Genomic DNA, 18,423 nt, shown 5'->3' with positions numbered 1-18,423 from the left:
CGCGCGCATGTGTCATGTGCATCTCTGGTGCAAAAAGGTTAGAAGAGGGTACAAAGCCTTGGAACTGACAGATGGTTGTGAGCCACCATGTGGCTGCTGGCATTGAACCTAGGTCCTCTGAAAGAGCAACAAGTTTTCTAAACCACTGAGCCATCTCCCCAGCCCTAGCCTTATCATTATTATTATTATTATTTATTATTATTATTAAAATAATGGTTCTCTTTAGAATTTGGCATATCAGGCCAGGTATGGTGGAGCACGCCTGTAATCCCAGCACTCACTCAAGGAGGCAGAGGCAGGCAGATCTCTGTGAGTTCGAGGCCGGCCTGGTCTACAAAGTGAGTCCAGGCCAACCAAGGCTACACATAGAAACCCTGTCTCGAAAAACGAAAACAAACAAACAAAATCATACCAGTTTTTGTCGTTGAATATTTGTGTTTACTAAATCTTTTTTGCTATGTGCTGGACATCCTTGTCCTTAAGAGTTTATAGGCACGGGGCTGGAGAGATGGCTCAGCGGTTAAGAGCACTGGCTGCTCTCCCAGGGGTCCTGAGTTCAATTCCCAGCAACCATATGGTGGCTCACAACCATCTGTAATGGAATCTGATTCCCTCCTCTGGTGTATACAAAAACAGAGCACATTCATATACATAAAACAAATAAATAAATCTTTAAAAAAAAAAGTTTGCAGGCACGCTGGACCTAGTGGTGCATGCCTTTGACCCCAGCACTCGGGAGGCAGAGGCAGGCAGAGCTGTTATTACAGAGAAACCCGGTCTCGAAAATTAAAAAGACAGTGATGGGAGGGAGAGTTTTGAGCCGCTCCTGAGTGAAGAGAGCCTACTCGGGGCCTGAGCTAGCCACCACAGCTGAAGCTTGGTAGGTGACAGGGACAAGATGAAGAGGCTGGAGAATCTTACTCAGGGTCCCTTGTATTTAAGGAGGCCCTGGCGGTATGGCATGTGGCCTCATGGCTTTGATCCCCGTACTAGGGAGGTGGAGGCAGGCGAATCTCTCGAGTTTGAAGCCAGCCTTGTCTTCCGGCTAGCCAGGGCTACACAGTGAGAGCGTGTGTCAGATAAAGGCCGCAGAGACAGATGACCACGTGGATTATAGAAGGACCCCTTGGCGGACGTTTGAGGCACCTCCCCAGCTCTCCACCAGTTTCACCTACACCTCTTCCTTCTGTAAGCTGTTTGTGTATCTCATCTCTGTTGTAAATTCCCCTTTATATTGGGCAGGGAAATACATTAAAGTATAATATCCAACAGTCAATACATTTTTTTTGTTTCAAAAAGTATGCATATGCCATTGTGTCTGGCTTTTACACACACTTTTTCATGAAAAACAGTAAGGGATGGGGAAATGGCTCACTAAGCAGGTACAATACTTACCTGCTTTCTGTCCCCAGCACACTCAGAAAAGGCCGTGGGCACGTGCTTTCTTTTTGTGTTGTTTTTTTGTTTTTTTGAGACAGGGTTTCTCTGTGTAGCCTTGGCTGCCCTGGACTCGCTTTGTAGGCCAGGCCGGCCTGGAACTCAGAAATCCGCCTGCCTCTGCCTCCCAAGTTGCTGGGATTAAAGTCATGCGCCACCACATCTGGCTGGGCACTCACTTTTAATTCCAGCAATTTGGGAGGCAGAGGCAGACGGATCTCTGAGTTCGAGGCCAGCCTAGTCTACAAAGTGAGTCCAGGACAGCCAGGACTACACAGAGAAACCCTGTCTTGAAAATCCGGAAAAAAAAAAAAAAAAAAAGAAAAAGAAAAAGCTGGGCCAAACTGGTGTCTAACAAGGCTCTGGGAACTGGAAAAAAAAAAAAAAAGCATATCGGTCAGTCTACATGAATTGAGGACAGTTAGGCGAGAGACCCTGTCTGAAGAAATGAAAATAGTTAAGGAAAAACATCAGACACTGACCTCTGGCTCCTACAAACAGCCGAGCATGACTGCAACATTCCAGTAATCCTATCTCTGGAGGCTGGATTCAGAGTCGGAGGGCAGTGTAGACATGCAGCTCAGTGAGAGCTCTCCCACCCCCTTCTATCTTCCTTAAAAAGTGCTCTAGCGCCTGAAGCAGTGGGCATTCAAGTTCAGTCCTGGGCTACCTGATTAGACACGTAGTAAAACTCCTTCCTTGAAGGAGACAGGAAGTCTACTGTCACCTTCCCAAGGTCCCAGCAGCACACCGAGGTGTGAGTCCTCTACATTGGACAGTACGGGTGCTACCAACATGGGTGTGGGTACTTTGTCCCCCAAAAGACACACCTTAAAATCTTTGTTCATGCCGGGCGTGGTGGCGCACGCCTTTAATCCCAGCACTCGGGACTACAAAGTAGTCCAGGATGGCCAAGGCTACACAGAGAAACCCTGTCTCGAAAAACCAAAAAATAAAAAATAAAAACTTTGCTCAGCATGAGTAATAGCTCTCCAATTATCTATACACATAGATACAGCCCCTCCCCTAGTGTTTCCTGGTATTTATGCTAGGCTTTCCTAGACACCACATACAATTAAGGAGGAATTGCAGGGCGGGGGGGGGGGGGGGGGGGGGCGTTCACTCTGGAGCAGCGGGCTTTTCTGCCCACTCCACTCTCCTCTTGAGAGCATATGAACAGTCAACAGATCTGGATGGTCTTTTGCAAGTGGGCTCACCTGAATACCCCAAGATGGTCACCTTGGCTTAGGGGCTTGAAACCCCCTGGCTTAGAAATAAATTAACATCTGCCAGTCGCCTTTGGGGTGTTTTCTGTCTTTTGTTACAGGTTCCCCGTGTAACCCAGGCTCACCCGGAAGTCGTGGCAGGCATCCTGCTGCAGCCCTGCCTGACCTGGAACTCAACATGTATTCCAGTCAAATGAGTCAGCCTCCTGAGTGCAGCAATTTCAGACACGAGTTGCACACTGAACATATTTGTAAATTATATATATGGTTTCATGAAAGTACAGCATAAAGTATCCCTACATATGGACACAAAATGCGTCAGCTTCTTTTTAAAAATGTATTATGTATACAGTATTCTGCCCACATGTGTTTCTGCACACCAGAAGAGGGTACCAGATCTCATTAGGGAGGTTGTGAGCCACCATGTGGTTTCTGGGAATTGGAAGAGCAGCCAGTGTTCTTAACCTCTGAGCCATCTCTGCAGCCCTGAGTCGTCTTCTTTCTTTCTTTCTTTCTTTTTTTTTTTTTTAATCCCTCCCTGCCACCCGAGATGATCCATCCAGTTCTTTGACGGTCAGCAGCTCCTCCGGTGCGCCCGTCAGAAGTCCCGAGTTCAATTCCTAGCACCTATATGACAGAACAAATCGTCCAGGTAGGACGGCTAAGAGTGTCACTAGATGCCAGATTTCCAGTGTTGTTAGGTTGGGGCAGGGCGAGTCTCCAGTTGGTGGACACTGGAACGTAGACCCGACTGAGCTGATCTTCCCACTGCGAACTGGAGTTGACCATAGCGCCGCCTACCTTCCCCTCCGCAGCTGCCAGCCCCTTCCCGGCAAGCACTGCTCTGATTTGCATACTGACTCAGAGCCTTTCCTTTACTTCTATACAAAAATCAAAAGACAACAGTTCCTTTGTGAAGGTTTTCCTTTCTCGCAGAAGAGTCGCAAGCTTCCTCCTAACCTACGGCAATATAAAATTGAAAGTTGACGCGACTTCGTTTTCACCTTTACTCTAAGAGGAGTGGACCGACAATGCCACTCTGCTTCCGAGCAGGCTCTGGCAAAAAGGGCTTCTGTCGTGAGTGGCACACGTATGGCAACTCGATTGCTTTGCGTGCGGAATCGACATCAAGAGATTTCGGAAGCATAATTTTTTGGTAAATGGGCAGCTGGTGATCGTTGGTCCCGGCGCCTGCGCAGTCTTGGAAAGATAGACGTTGTGTGTGCAGTTCTTCTGCTTAGGGGCCTATGTAGCTTGTAAATGAAGTTTGTAGGTTTTTATTTAGTAGGGATTTACTCAGTAACTCAGTTGACTGTGCGCGCGCCTTTGCTGAGTGTCCCTCCGCCACCTTCGGAGTCGGCTATTATCTCCCGTCATAAGCGTCTTTATTAACGTTGGAATTACAAGTCTATGTCACAATATCAGGCCCAAGTCTTGACTTATAATTGTGTCAAGTGAGGTGTAGAAATCGCCTGAGCAACTGACTTTACGTTTTTAAGCGTACTGACCGTTCTTCCCGTCCTTACGTGTCCATGCTTTGGTGCCCATGGAGGACAAAAAGATCCTGGGATCCTCTACAGCTGAAACCAGGCATTTCGTGGTGTTCTGTCAAAGGGATGCTGGGAATTGGATTTGGGTCTTCTGCAAGAAAGCCGTCAAGCGCTCTTCACCTCTGAACTAACCAGCTAGTTCTTTTCACTTTCTTTTAAACTATTTTTGTTTTTATTTGCTTTGCCTGCATGTGTGCCTGGCAAAAAGGGCACTGGATTCCCTGCGATGGAGTTGAAAACAGGTATGAGCCACTGGTATGTCGGTGCTGCTGCTGAGAATTGAACGTAGGACTTCTGGAAGAGCAACCAGTACTCTTGACCGACAAGCCATTTCTCCAGTTCTCCAGCTGATTTTTTTGTTTTGTTTTTTGCTTTCGAGACAGGGTTTCTCTGACAGTTGTCCTCTGACCTTCGTATGCCAGCCATGATGTTCCTTTCTCCCCCATAAATCAATCAATATAATTACAGAGAAACCCTGTCTCAAAGAATTTTTTGAACTATTAATAGATGATTATACACACACGCACACATATACAGACAGAACACTGTATACAAAATAAATAAATCAGTATTTACAAACATAAGGCAGAGGTAGGCAGGCCAATCAGAGCTGTATAGTGAGACCCTGTCTAAGGGAAGGAAGGAATGAAAAAACCAAGGAAGAAAGGAGAAAATTTGGGGGAGGAAGAATAATTTGGAGTTCCTAGGGGCTTTGATGTTCCTGCACTGGGCTGAGGTGGCCACAGGATCAAGGAGCTTATATTCCAGTGGACAAAGCAGCATGCGTGAAGAAAACTCTACGTTTTTTGTTTGTTTGTTTGGTTGGGCTTGGTTTTTCGAGATGGGGTTTCTCCGTGCCATCCTAACTGTCCTGAATTCACTTTGTAGACCAGGCTGGCCTGCAAGTAACAGCGAACCACCTGCCTCTGCCTCCTGAGTTAACTAAGGTTCCATGGGCAGTTGAGGCAGCACAGTCTGGGCACTGTGGGAAGGTAGGTGGTAAGTACCAGTAAAATATTTGTAGATTGTGTTTTTGTTTTTCTTGAGACAAAGGCTCACTGTGTAAAACAGACTGGCCTAGAACTCCACAGAGATATGCTGGGCTTAAAGATTTGGGCCAATGAACCCAGGTCGAATTGACTCCTCTCTCTCTCCTTTTCCCTCCCTCTCCTTCCTTCCCTCCCTCCTTCCTTCTCTCTCTTGTTTGGTTTGGCTTTTCAAGACAGGGTTTCTCTGTGTAGCCGTGGCTGTCCTGGTACTCCCTCTGTAGACCAGGCTGGCCTCAAACTCACAAAGATCCGCCTGCCTCTGCCTCCCGAGTGCTGGGATTAAGGGCGTGCACCACCACTCCTGACCTCCATCTCCTTTTTATATGTTAGGACACTGAGGTTGAAGCAGAGTCTCATAAGCACAGTGCCAGAGAGACTTGACTTTTACCTGGACGCCTAAGCCAAGAAGTCAGCCTTTCACTTGGTCCTGACACTGCAGCACAGGTGGGCCTGGACGGGCGAGGCAGTGCCTCATCTGTCTCCATCCACATGAGTCTGAGGGCTGCTGGGTTGTTTTTTTTTTTTTTTTCCCCCTTCACCAACTGGCAAGGCTTCCTCTCTTTCTGATCCTGCCTTCTTTCCTGATTCACTCCCCATCTGTTACTAGTTTCTCAGAGTGCGGATGACACAGAAGGGAGGGACAAGTGTGGGGGTTGGGGAGGTAGGAACAAAAGTGTAATAGTCCTTAAGCAACAAATTTTCTGAGAGTTCTGTGTACCAGGGTGTCCACTGTGACTAACAGAACCTGTCCTTGCCCTCACAGACAGGGTATGTATTGTGGAGGGGGAGCAGGTATAGGAATCAGGGAGTCTTGTCAGGTATGGGTAAGGACACTGAAAGAGATGTGGGGGTGCCGGGAGTGGTGGTGCACGCCTTTAATCGCAGAAAATGAGAGGAAGGGGCAGGCAGGCGGATCGATGTGAGTTCAAGGCCAACTCAAGGTCTACAGAGTGACTCCAGCACAGCCAAAGCTACACAGAGAAACCCTGTCTCTAAAAACCAAGAGAGAGAGGGAGGGAGGGGGGAGGGGGAGAGGTGAGGGCTGCAGAGATAGCACTGGCTGTTCCTCCAGAGGTCCTGAGTTCAATTCCCAGCAACCACATGGTGGCTCACAACCATCTGTACTAAGATCTGGTGCCCTCTTCTGGACTGCAGGCACACATGCAGATGAAACACTGTATAGATAATAAAATCTTTTTTAAAAATGTGGAAGAGAGTGTCTATACAGACAGGAAAGGCCACAGCCCTGGGAAGAGGAGGCAGCTTAAGATCTGGAGGAGTTTCTCAAGTGAGGAAACTGCATCCCTTCAAAGGCCGTGGGATCCGTGTGTGGGATAATGAAGGGGCCAGTGTGCGGCTGTGGGGTGTAGGTCAGTGGTGAATGAAAGGAAGGAGGCCAGTGCTAGGCACTGGAGGGAAAGAGAGATAATCAAGACAGGTCAGGTAGCCACTCTCAGTGGCGCACACCTGTAATCACAGTACTTGGGAGGCAGAAGTCTGTGAGTTCGAGACCAGCCTGGTCTACAAAGAGAGTCCAGGAGAGCTAAGGCTACACAGAAAAGAGAGGAGGGACGGTCTGGTAGACTGTTTTGTTGTAAGGTGGAGCACTAGAAGACTGAATACTTAAGGCAGCAGAGCAGGAACTGGGAGGACCACCAGGAGGCTCTGCCTATCACAGAGCCGGGTAAGGACGTCAAGACCAAGTACAGAGACCAAGAGTTGTTTATTTGTTTTGTTTTTTAAATTTGCTTCTTGAGACAGTCTCTCACAAGTTGGATTAGAATGTACTGTGTAGCCCAGGCTAGTCTCAAACTCATAACACTTCTTGCCTCAACCTGCCCAGGTGTTGGGATTATAGGGGACTCTTAAAATCTATTTATAGGGGTTGAAGAAGACCCTGTGTCAAACAAAAACCAGATAAGATACACTTAAAACATTCAAGTTTCGGTCCTCCTTCTGAAGATTCTGCCTGGAATCATCTGGAGTGCCCTGGTATGTGCATACACAGTCTCCCCAATAGGTGCCCTTCAAAGAACTTGGCTCTTCCATTGTTCAACTTTCTTTTTCACTCAAATAAACAGAATCATTTCCTAAACAAAATCAGCTATCAGAACCCAAGAGTGGGGCTGGAGAGATGGCTCAGAGGTTAAGAGCACTGGTTGTTCTTCCAGAGGTCCTGAGTTCAATTCCCACAACCACATCGTGGCTCACAACCATCTACAATGAGATCTGGTGCCCTCTTCTGGCCTGCGGGTGTACATGCAGGCAGAGCACTGTATGCAGAACCTAAGACTGACAGAGTAGGACAAAACCAGATTGGGCATCAAATATTGTATTCCTTTGTGTTACGTTTGGTGAGAGTTCCTTGGGACAGAAGCTAGCACTTCACGAATGCTAGACAAGCACTCTTGCATGGGATCCCTTTTATACGTTTTCCTTTTTTGTTTTTCTTTCTATTTTAGTTTTTTGAGACGGTTTCTCTGTGTTGCCTTGACTATCCTAGACTCACTTTGTAGACCAGGCTGGCCTTGAACTCAAGAGATCCACCTGCCTTCCAGACTGCGGGGATTACAGGCGTGCGGCAACCTGCCCAGCTGCTTTTTAGATTTCCAAGACAGGGTTGGTTTCTCTGTATAACCCTGGTTTTCCTAGAACTTGTTCTGTAGACCGGGCTGACCTTGAACTCAGAGACCTACCTGTCTCACCCAGACACTGGGTTTGATCCCAGAACCACTGAAATATACCAACACTTCTTCAATGCTTACAAAACAGCATTTAAGCTGGGCGGTGGTGGCGCATGCCTTTAATCCCACCACTCAGGAGGCAGAGGCAGGTGGAGTGCTGTGAGTTCTAGGCCAGCCTGGTCTATAAAAGAGTCCAAGAGAGTCAAGGCTACACAGAGATACCCTGTGTCGAAAAAACAAAAACAAACAAACATTAAAAAAAACAGCATTTACTGAACTAAAAAAATAAAAAAAAGGTATAATTCAGAATTGTATACGTATAAGAAATCATGAAAGTAAACTAGGAAAATTAATAGAAAAATATTCAAAGGAAATATGTCAGTTATAAATAGAAGTACAGTCTGTGTTTTTCCGTCCTTTATATTTTGCAGTTTTCCACAGTGAACATTTAGTTACAGGAAGGGTGATTAAGTATGGGGGTGGGGGGACAACTTTCATATCACTTTCCTCTTAAAGCCAAAGCGGTCATCTTTTGTTTTTGTGTTCGAGACAAGGTTTCTCCGTGTAGCCTTGGCTGTCCTGGACTCACTTTGAAGGCCAGGTTGGGCTTGAACTCACAGGGATCCACCCACCTCTGCCTCCCAAGTACTGGGATTAAAGGCGTGCACCACCACACCCAGCTGCTTATATATATATATATATATTTTTTTTTTTTTTTTTTTGAGACAGGGTTTCTCTGTGTAGCCTTGGCCATCCTGGACTCACTTTGTAGACCAGGCTGGCCTCGAACTCACAGCGATCTGCCTGCCTCTGCCTCCCGAGTGCTGGGATTAAAGGCGTGGCTTATATATCTTTTTAAAAATACATTTATTTAGTGTGTGTTGCTTCTCCTTCTACCGTATTGATTCGAATGGTGGAATTGAGGTCTTCAAGGAGCTTGTAGGGGATGAGCCATCTACACACACAATTCTCCCTCCTCTTCAATAAAAACTGCCTGGAGCCTGGTGTGGTGGCACACTTCTGTAATTCTCAGCATTCTGGGTGGCAGAGGCAGGTAGAACGCTCAGATCAGCCATGGCTACACAGAAAAACCCTATCTCGGAAAAAGAAAAAAACAAAACCAAAAGAAACAAAGATAAAACTACTACCTGATACTGTTTCTCTCTCTCCCTCTCTCTCTCTCTCTCTCTCACACACACACACACACACACTCACAGTGATCCCCCTGCCTCTGCCTCCCGAGTGCTGGGATTATAGGCGTGCGTCACCACGCCTGGCTCTGACCACTTTGTCTTAATGCTTGTCAGTTAATATTGCCAACCCCCAAAACTGCCCTAAGTACTTTTCAAGTATCATTTATCAAGTAAATGAGCGACAGATGCCTTTCGGGAAAAAAGAGGCTTATCAAATCACTCTACAGTTCTACACATTCCAATAAGTCCAAACTTGAACACAGAACCCACACAAGCAGGAAAGGCAGGGCAAAGGACCATGGTTCAGACACAGGAAGGAGTTACTGATCTATGCTCTGCCACATCTTTCTTTGTTTTGTCTTTTTGAGACAGTTTCTCTGTGTAGCCCTGGCGGTCCTGGACTCACTTTGTGGACCAGGCTGGCCTCGAACTCACAAGAGATTCATCTGCCTCTGCCTCTCTGATTGCTGGGATTACTGGTGTGCGCCACTGCACAGGGCTTCAGCCACATCTTCTGATTCCACTCTGGTAATTTAAAATCCTGATAATCTGTAGGCGTCAAAAAACAGGATCTGGGGACAGGAAAGCCCTAGCTCTCCAGTATGGTCAAGACCAGTTAATCTTTGCATCTAAGCTTTATTCAGTGTCTGGGGTCTCCCGTGACTTCTGCAACACTTCCTTTCAACGCGAAAGGCCTAAACTCACCCGCGCCCAAATCGCTCGGCGGAGGGGTGCATCCTCCGAGCGGCCCACAATAAGGACGCGTCCCCTTTAAGGCGGCTGCGCCCCTACGGCGGCGGCCGGAAGTGTTGGAGCTCGGCTTGGCCGCGGCGGTGGCGGCGGCAGCCGTGGCGGCTTGTGCGCATGCTCCGTCGCCCGCCCGCCCTGGCCGCTCGCCGCCCGCCCGCCCGACGGAGACGGTGAGGAGGGGGAGGGGTGGGCGCGCGGCGCGGGCGCGGCGAGGGCTGGGGGCGGGGGGGCGGGCGCGGGGGCCGCGCGGCGGCCGGCGAGGGCGGGCGGGCGGGCGCGCAGGGGGCGGGGGGCTGCTGCCTCCGCGGGCGCCTCCCCACGCCCTGTGCGTGCCGCCGCCGCCGCCGGGGAGCGAGCGGACGTCGCGGCGCCGCGGGGGGGGGGGGGGGGGGACGCTGCCGCTGGGTCCGCCCGAGCCGCCGGGCCGCCCCCAGCGTGGCCGGCCGGGCCTGGGCTCCCGGCCCTGCGAGCCTCGCGCTCGGCGGGGGTGGGAGTGGGGGGAGGTTCGGCACCCCCGGACCGAGGAGCCCGGAAGTCCTCGCGGAGGGGTTGGGGGAGCCGGGGTGTCCTCCCTCTCCCCTCCCCCCGCGCCCCCCGGCTCCCCAAGTACGGGGTCTGGAAGCTCGGGCCTTAAGGCGGAGGAGCTGGGTCAGGCCTGGGTCGCGGCCGGGGGAGGGCGGCGTGGTAGGAGTGCTGAGTGTAGGGGCTAGCGCCCAGCCTTCGGCAGAGGGGAGAGGCCTCGGCCACCGGACCTAGCTAGGGGAGGTGGGACAGCCCTTCCCGGGATGAGGGGCAGTAGGAAGGAGAAGGGTCCACCCGAGGGCTTCACACTGGCGTGGCTCCGGTGCCCAGGTCGGGAGGCGAGGGAAACCTACGGTTGTGAGGGAGTTGAGGATATCCTTGCTGGCAGGAGGGGTACCCCTTGCTTTCAGAAATGACGGGGGACTTGGCCAGCTGCCTTCTAGCTGAGAGGCAAGAGAAATGAGGGCAGAATCCTACCCAAGGATCTCGACCTAAGCATCAGAGGAAGGAAGCCTTGGCTGTCCAGAAAGCAGGGAAACGCTGGACTTTGTAAAGGACGTCTGTCATGGTGTCTAGGAGAACCAGGAAGTAGGGGGTTTCCTCCACGTCTGGAGACTCTTCCCATCTGCCCAGCCCTTGCCTTGGCTAGTTATGGAACGTTTTCATAACGGCCTGGGTCTTTCGCTCCTAACTTTTCAGTCACACGATAAGTTGTGTTTCATTTCTCCTTAGTTCATTGATTAGCTACAGTCTCCTGGGCTTCCCAGGCTTAGTTTGGGCCCTATTTTGCTTCCTTAGGAGGATGACTTTTTAAAAAAAGTATCCATTGATTTCCTCCAAACACCTACATCCTCCAACGTGTGGTCCATATAGCACTTCGTTTCCTGTGGATGCTTCCTGCAGAGTGCTTCTGGGTAATGACCTTGGCATCCTCCTAGGGGAGTTCACTTTGGCTCAACACTGACAGTATAACAAAGGGGTGGGTTTAGTGACTTTTGTGCCTAAGTAATAAAGTTGCAACTTGGCGATTTCTTTTTTGTTGTTGTTTTTGTTTTTGTTTTTGTTTTTGTTTTGATCCTATGTCATTTCCACTACCACCACCACCCCCCCCTCCCCCAGACTAGATTTCTCTGTGTAGCTCTGGCGGTCCTGGAACTCACTCTGTAGGCTAGGCTGGCCTCTAATTGTTTTGTTTTTCTTTTGAGACAGGGTACCTCTTTGTAGTCCTGGCTGTCTTGAAATCTATGTAGACCAAGGTGGCCTGGAACTCAAGAGGTTTACCTGCCTCTGCCTTCAGAGTGCTGGGGTTAAAGGCGTGTGTCACCACCACCTGGCTTTTAATTAGTTAATTATATTTATTTATTTTGCTTTTTCAAACAGGGTTTCTCTGTGTAACCTTGGCTGTCCTGGAACTCACTGTGTAGACCAGGCTGCCCCTGCCTCTGGATTGTGGGGATTAATGGCTTGGGCTGATGCTATCACCACCTGCTGTATTAATTTTTTAGGGATAGAGTCATGTTCTATAGTCCTGGCTGGCCTCAAGCTCACACAGATCCACCTGCCTCTGCCTTCCTAAATGCCAGGCTGTTGTGTATGTTTTTTGACACTGGGGCTTACTATGTAGCCCATGTTAGCTTTGAACTTGCCCAGGCTGGCCTTGAATTTGGTAGTCCGGTCTCAGAAGCCCAGGTGCTTGAATCAAAGGTGGGAGATCATTATACCAACCTGCTGTGCTTGCTTTTCTTTCTTTCTTTTTTTTTCTTGGTATCTAACTTTGTAGCTCTGGTTTAACTGGAACTTGCTACATAGATCGGAATGACTGACTACCCATGTGTGTGATCTTTCTGCTTCTGCCTCTCCTGGGCTGAGGTTTTTCTTTCTTTTTTTTTCAAGACAGGGTCTCTCTGTGTAGCCTTGGCTGTCCTGGACTCACTTTGTTTACCAGGCTGGCCTCGAACTCACAGCGATCCACCTGCCTCTGGCTCCCAAGTGCTGGGATTAAAGGCGTGCGCCACCATGGCCGGCCCTGGGCTGAGATTTTAAAGTTAGGTTTAGTACTTGGCACGGTGGCACATGCCTTTAACCACGTCATCAATCACTCAGAAGGCAGAGACAGGCTGATTTCTGAGTTTGAAGCCTACTACATTGCAAGTTCCAGGACAGCCAGGGCTCATGTCTCAAAACAAAACCAAAAACAACAAAAAAAGCCCCAAAACCATTTATTTATGCATATGCACGTGTGACTGGGTGTGTGCACCATGGCGTACTTGTGGAGGTCAGCGGACAACGCAGGATTTAATTCTCTTTCTGTATGTCCTGAGGACCAAGCTCAGGCTTTCAGCGGACAACACAGGATTTAATTCTCTTTCTGTATGTCCTGAGGACCAAGCTCAAGCTTTCATGTATGGTGACAACAGCCTGTCTTTACTTGCTGAGCCCCAGTCTTCTTCTGTAATTGAGGATGACTTTGATTCCCTGACCGTTTTGCTTCTACCCCCAGGATGCTGGTTTACAGATTTGTGCCACTGTGCCTGGCTTCATGCTCTCTTTAATCCTCCCCACCCCACCTCCTCCACCCCCAGACAGGGTTTCTCTGTGTCATAGCCCTGCTGCCCTGGACTTGCTTTAGACTAGGCTGGCCTTGATCCACCTGTCTCTGCCTCCTGAGTGCTGGGATTAAAGGTGTGTGCCACCACACCCCGCCACTTTAAATATTTTAAATTTATTATTCAGTGTGTATGATGTTGGGAGGGGCCACATGTGCCATGGTGAGCATGTGGATGAAGGCTGGAGGAGTGTTTTGGAGCTGCTTTTCTGCCTTTACACAAATGAGGTCTAGAGGTACATCTCAGACTTGGAGAGCAAGCACCTTTCTGTAGTCACTTTTTGTCTTGAAAATTACAGAGCAACAGCACATTAGCACTGTAACTCCAGCCCTCTGTAGGCTGAACCAAGATGCTTTAAAATTCAAGCGCAGCCTAGATTACCCAGAGACTCTTGTCTCAAAACAAACACCCCAAGAAAGTGACTTTGATGATTCTTGCCTGTAATTCTTGAGCTTGAGAAGTAGAAGTTGGAGGCTCAGTAGCTGGAGGTCATCCTCTGCTACGTAGTGAGTTTAAGACCAGCCAGGGCTACATGAAAGCCTTGTCTCAACGACCAGACCAAAACCAAAGCAAGGACAACAAGGAAAATCACTGAGCCGCTCTGTTTTGCTGCGGGTTGACCCCTAGGTTCAAGCCAAGCTTCTGGCCTGAGTTGTGTTCCACTTGCAATACTTGGCTGTTTTAATACAGTAAGCCATGTTTTTGTAAGCTCTCGAATTGCGGAGGACACAAGCTGCGTGATTTCACAAGGGATATTACAAGGCCTCTTCTGTGAAATCCCCGTGAGATCAGCTCCCTCATCTTGTCTCAGGAGTTGGTGTTGTTATAAACAAGGGGCAGTTTTCTGTTTGCACAGCTTAAAGGGATGACATTTCAGTTAGCCATGTTTGGGGTTACTCACTAGAAATGTGATATTTAAGATCATGAGAGATATTGAACCTAAACTTCATTTTACTAAAGAATTGTGAGTTAGCTTGGAAGAGTGGACCCTCCTCTGTCACTAAAACATGTTCTAGATGAATCTTAGTGTTTAGAGATGAGAACATTCTCCTTAGGTTCCAAGGCTTGGAAGGAATCAGGAGTAAAATTCAAGTTCTGTAGAGGAAGGTGTTAATCGGCAACTTAGCCACCCTCTTTCTCAAGATGGTCAAGGGAATTCTACCTGACTAGTAGCAGGGTGATATTAGAAGTACCATTCTGATTCTTCTATGACCCATTAATTTACCTGAACTATTAATTTTTTTAAAACTCTGTAGCTGGCTGGGCATGGTGGTGCACTCCTTCAATCTCAGCACTGGGGAAGCAGAGGCAGGTGGATCACTGTGGGTTTGAGGCCAGCCTGGTCTACAAAGAGTCCAGAACAGCCAGGACTACACAGAGAAACCCTGTCTCGAAAAACAAAAAACCTTATAGCTGGATGGTGGTGGCACACACCTTTAATTCCAGCGCTTGAGAGGCAGAGGCGGCAGATCTCTGAGTTTGAGGCCAGCCTGGTTTACAGAGTGAACTAGAGCTGCACAGTAGGAAGCCAGGTAGCAATTGTATAACAAGATCCATCCTCCTGACCCCCCACCCCCAAAATTAAATACAGATCTCACTTGGTAGCCAATTTATACCTCAAATGTTATTTTGTTTGTTATTTGTTTTGTTGAGATTTACTTTAGCTGGATATGATATGATAGCACATGCCTTTTATCCCAGCACTCAGGAGGCAGGAGCAGGTGGATCGTTGTGAGTTCAAGGACAGCTTGGTCTAGAGAGTTCAGGACATCTAGGGCTAACATAGACACTGTCTTGAAGAAAACAAAACAAAACAGACTCTTGTTTGAGGCCAACCTGATCTAGTGAGTTTCAGGCCTAGCCAGAGCTACCCTGTCTCAAAAAAAACGAGACAGAGCTGGGCGTGGTGGCCCACGCCTTTAATCCTAGCGCTCAGGAGGCAGGGGCAGGTGGATTGCTGTGAGTTCCAGGCCAGCCTGGTCTACGAATCGAGTCCAGTACAGCCAAGTTAACATAGAGAAACTCCGTCTTGAAAAACAAAACAAAACAAAACAAACAAACAAACAAAAAGACAAAAGAAAAAGATTTCTTTCTTATGCATATGAATATTTTTGCCTACATATATATGTGTGTGCCTAGGGAAGTCAGAAAAGGCCTTCAGACCTCCCCTGGAACTGGAGTTAGATTAAGGTGGTTGTGAGCCCCCATGTGGGTGCTGGGAATCCAACCTGGGTCCTCTCCAAGATCAACAAGGGCTCCTACCAACTCGCAAAAATTAAGTCTAGAGTTCCAGTGGCTCTGGAGGCTTTGGCAGGAGAATCCCTTGGACCCGGACCCAGGAGTTAGAGACCAACCTGGTCAGCACAGCAGAACCAGCCTGTGGGAAAGAGCAGCCTGCGCTTGCAGCTGAGCAGAAGAGCCTTCACCTAAAAAGGGAGGGAAAAGCGTGATGGGAAACAAGACCACAAGTCAAACCTAGTGTAGGTGGTCCCTGTAAGGCCTGTCGGAGGAGACAGCGCTTCACACATGCCTTCAAAGGGTTAACAGATAAGCCTGAAGGAAAAGAAGGACCATCCTCAATCCTGGGACAGGAGCCAGCATGTGCCAGCTTTGAGAAGGGGAGCTGGTTTGGAAGATTTTGGAGGTCACAGTTAAAGTGCTTGCACTTTATTTTCGCAGCCATTGGAGTACATTAAGGCATTTTAAAGTAGGAAAGTGGCCCATGGCTTTTAGAGGATTGCTTTTGTTGTTACGTGGGGAATGAATTGGAGGAATCCAAGACCAAAGGTTAGGATATGGAGAAAGGGCTGGAAAAACCCAGCTAACAGTGTGCCAGCCCAGACATGGTATTAACAGCACAGATGGAGAATGGGAGGAATGCACATGCACACACAGACTGGATAGGGTTTTGTGGTTGATTGGATTTGAAAAGAGGAGGCAAAAATAACTCATGGCTCCCTCCTTTTGAAAACGGGTAGAGGGTAGCACACTTAGGGAAACAGGAAATCTAGGAACAGATTTGAGAGAATATGGCTGGGTGCTATAGTAGAGGCCAGTAAACATGGGGATATAGACTTCTTTTGTTCGTTTGTTTTTTGTTTTTCAAGACATGGTCTCTCTATGTAGCCCTGACTGTCCTGGACTCACTTTGTGGATCAGGCTGGCCTCTAATAATTCACAGAGATTTGCCTGCCTCTGCCTCCCCAAGTGCTGGGATTAAAGGAGTGTGCCACCACGCCTGGCTTAGAATTCACTTTTTAAAATAGAATGGAATTAAAAGCCAGATATGAGGAGATTTGACTGGGTTACAGATACAGGGAAAAGTGAATCAACAGACCTATCAGCATCAAAGCTGAGGAAAGTGCTGGGGGCACAGGGATGTTAGACAGAGCCTAAGCACTGAACCTGGGCCCATATACTTGGGAGGTAGAGGCAGGTGGAGCTTCTGAGTTTTGTTTTACAGAGTGAGTTACAGGACGTCAGGGCTCCATAGACAAACCCTGTTCCAAAAAAACCAAGAAAGGAAACAAGGGCCAGAGCAGGGGCCACACACCTTTAGTCCCAGCGCTCTGGAGGCAGAGGCCAGCCTGCTCTGCAGAGCGAGTTCCAGGGCAGCCAAGGCTACACAAAGAAACTTCCTTGAAAAAACTAAAAAGGAAGGGAAGGAACTAAGAGCTTTGGATTACAGCTCAGGTTTAAAGTCTTGCTACCAGCTATGCCTGTGTTTGAGCCCCAGAAGCAGCAGAGCAAACAGAAAGGCTCAGGGCAGCTATGGCTGTCAAGGTTTGCACAGGTAACAACGGTGCTGGCCAGTGTGTAAACTCAGGAGGAACTGACCCGCCACATTTCGGGGAAATTCTGAGCAGAAGGTGCAGGACTGGCTTTACAGACGAGTGTGCTTTGCGTTGGTCCTTGAAGAAAACGTTAGGAAGAAATTTTTTTTTAAAGGATTTATTTATTTATTATGTATACAGTGGTCTGTCTACATGTATGCCTGCATGCCAGAAGAGGGCAGCAGATCTTATTATATATGCCTGTGAGCCACCATGTGGTTGCTGGGAATTGAATTAGGATCTCTGGAAGAGCTCTTTACCTCTGAGCCATCTCTCCAGCCCTAGGGAGAAAGCCTTGGAGCTTCGCAAATAGGAAGGCTTAGAGCTCTGGATGCTCCAAGTGCCATGAGTGGTGACACAGTCGGAGAGCAGTGCTGTGCAGAGAATGAGTGTTCTGAGGCCAGGGAGGTCCTCTGAGCTACACTTTAAGTATGTGTATTTGAGCAAACAAGGCTGGCAGAGCGGCAGAGTGGCTGCCAGCTACACGGTCCACGGTCCACTTTGCATCCATCAACATGGCTGTCCCCTGCTCACCTTCACATACTCACATATACTCATTTAGTAAAAATCACTCGGTTTTTTTTTTCTTGGACTCTCCACTGACTACAGTTTCCTATTCCTCCTCCTCCTCTTTTTTTCTTTTTTTTCCCCTTTCTTCTCCTCCCCCTGCCCCCAAGGCAGGTTTCTTTTTGCAGCCCCGGTTGGTAAACTCTCTTTGTAGACCAGGCTGGCCTTGAACTCACAGAGATCCGCCTACCCCTGGGTAAGCTGGGATTAGAGGTGTGCACCACCACAGCCCGGCTTCTTTTCCTTCTTTTGAGACAGGCTGGCCTTCAATTTATTTACCTTAGGATGTATTCAAATGCTCTTACAATCTTCCTGCTTCGGCTTCCCAAATGTTGAGATTATGGTCTGAGTCCCTGAGTTCTCTCTAGTGTAGTGAAAAGGGTTGTAGACATAGCTCAGTCAGAGCGCTTACCCGTCATGCACAAGGCACAAAAAGATGGGGTCAGTACTTTGAGTTGAAGGAACACATGGTGCTTGGTGGTGTTTTCCTCAGTAGCTCTGCAAGGAGCTGTCAAACAAGGTCATGTCCATTCACTCTGGTTCCTGTGGCCATGTTCCTGTGACCCATGTGGAGGTGCACAGCTTAGTCCCAGTGGAGTTCAAGGTCAATCTCAGCTGCATAGCAAGTTCCAAGTCAGCCTGGACCATTTGAGACCCCATCTCTAGAAATAAAACAAGAACATAGAGTGTGTAGAGCCAGGCCTTGTGACTCAAGTCCTGTGGTTTCAGCACATAGAGGCTGAAGCACAGGGCTTGCTTTGAGTTTGAAAGCAGGCTTCAGAGTGAGACCCTATCTCAAAAAGAAAAGTTCTGGGCTGGAGAGATGTTAAGAGCACTGACTGATCTTCCGGAGGACCCAGGTTCAATTCCCAGCACTCACATGGCAGTTCACAGCAGTTCCAGGGAATCATAGATATTCATGTAGGCAAAACACCAATGCACATAAAATAAAAATAAATTATTAGGGCTGGAGAGATGGCTCAGAGGTTAAGATCACTGGCTCCTC

General features: G+C 48.5%; 1 protein-coding gene and 1 non-coding gene across 2 annotated transcripts in view; both read left to right on the top strand.

Moving 5' to 3' along the window:
- Nucleotides 1-3,724: 3,724 nt before the first annotated feature.
- Nucleotides 3,725-3,858, top strand: LOC127212091 (U11 spliceosomal RNA). The gene has a single exon (XR_007833476.1). It is a non-coding gene; the product is annotated as a U11 spliceosomal RNA (small nuclear RNA).
- Nucleotides 3,859-10,005: 6,147 nt separating this feature from the next.
- The window catches only part of Gmeb1 (glucocorticoid modulatory element binding protein 1), a 39,251-nt gene continuing 30,833 nt past the window's right edge, over nucleotides 10,006-18,423 (top strand). The window contains exon 1 of the mRNA XM_051171013.1: nucleotides 10,006-10,059. The gene's annotated coding sequence lies outside the window, so the exon portion shown is untranslated. The remainder of the gene's footprint in view (nucleotides 10,060-18,423) is intronic.

This window comes from Acomys russatus, chromosome 29 (assembly GCF_903995435.1).
Source record: "Acomys russatus chromosome 29, mAcoRus1.1, whole genome shotgun sequence".
NCBI classification, from domain to species: domain Eukaryota; kingdom Metazoa; phylum Chordata; class Mammalia; order Rodentia; family Muridae; genus Acomys; species Acomys russatus.
This window is presented reverse-complemented; position numbering and strand designations above follow the sequence as displayed.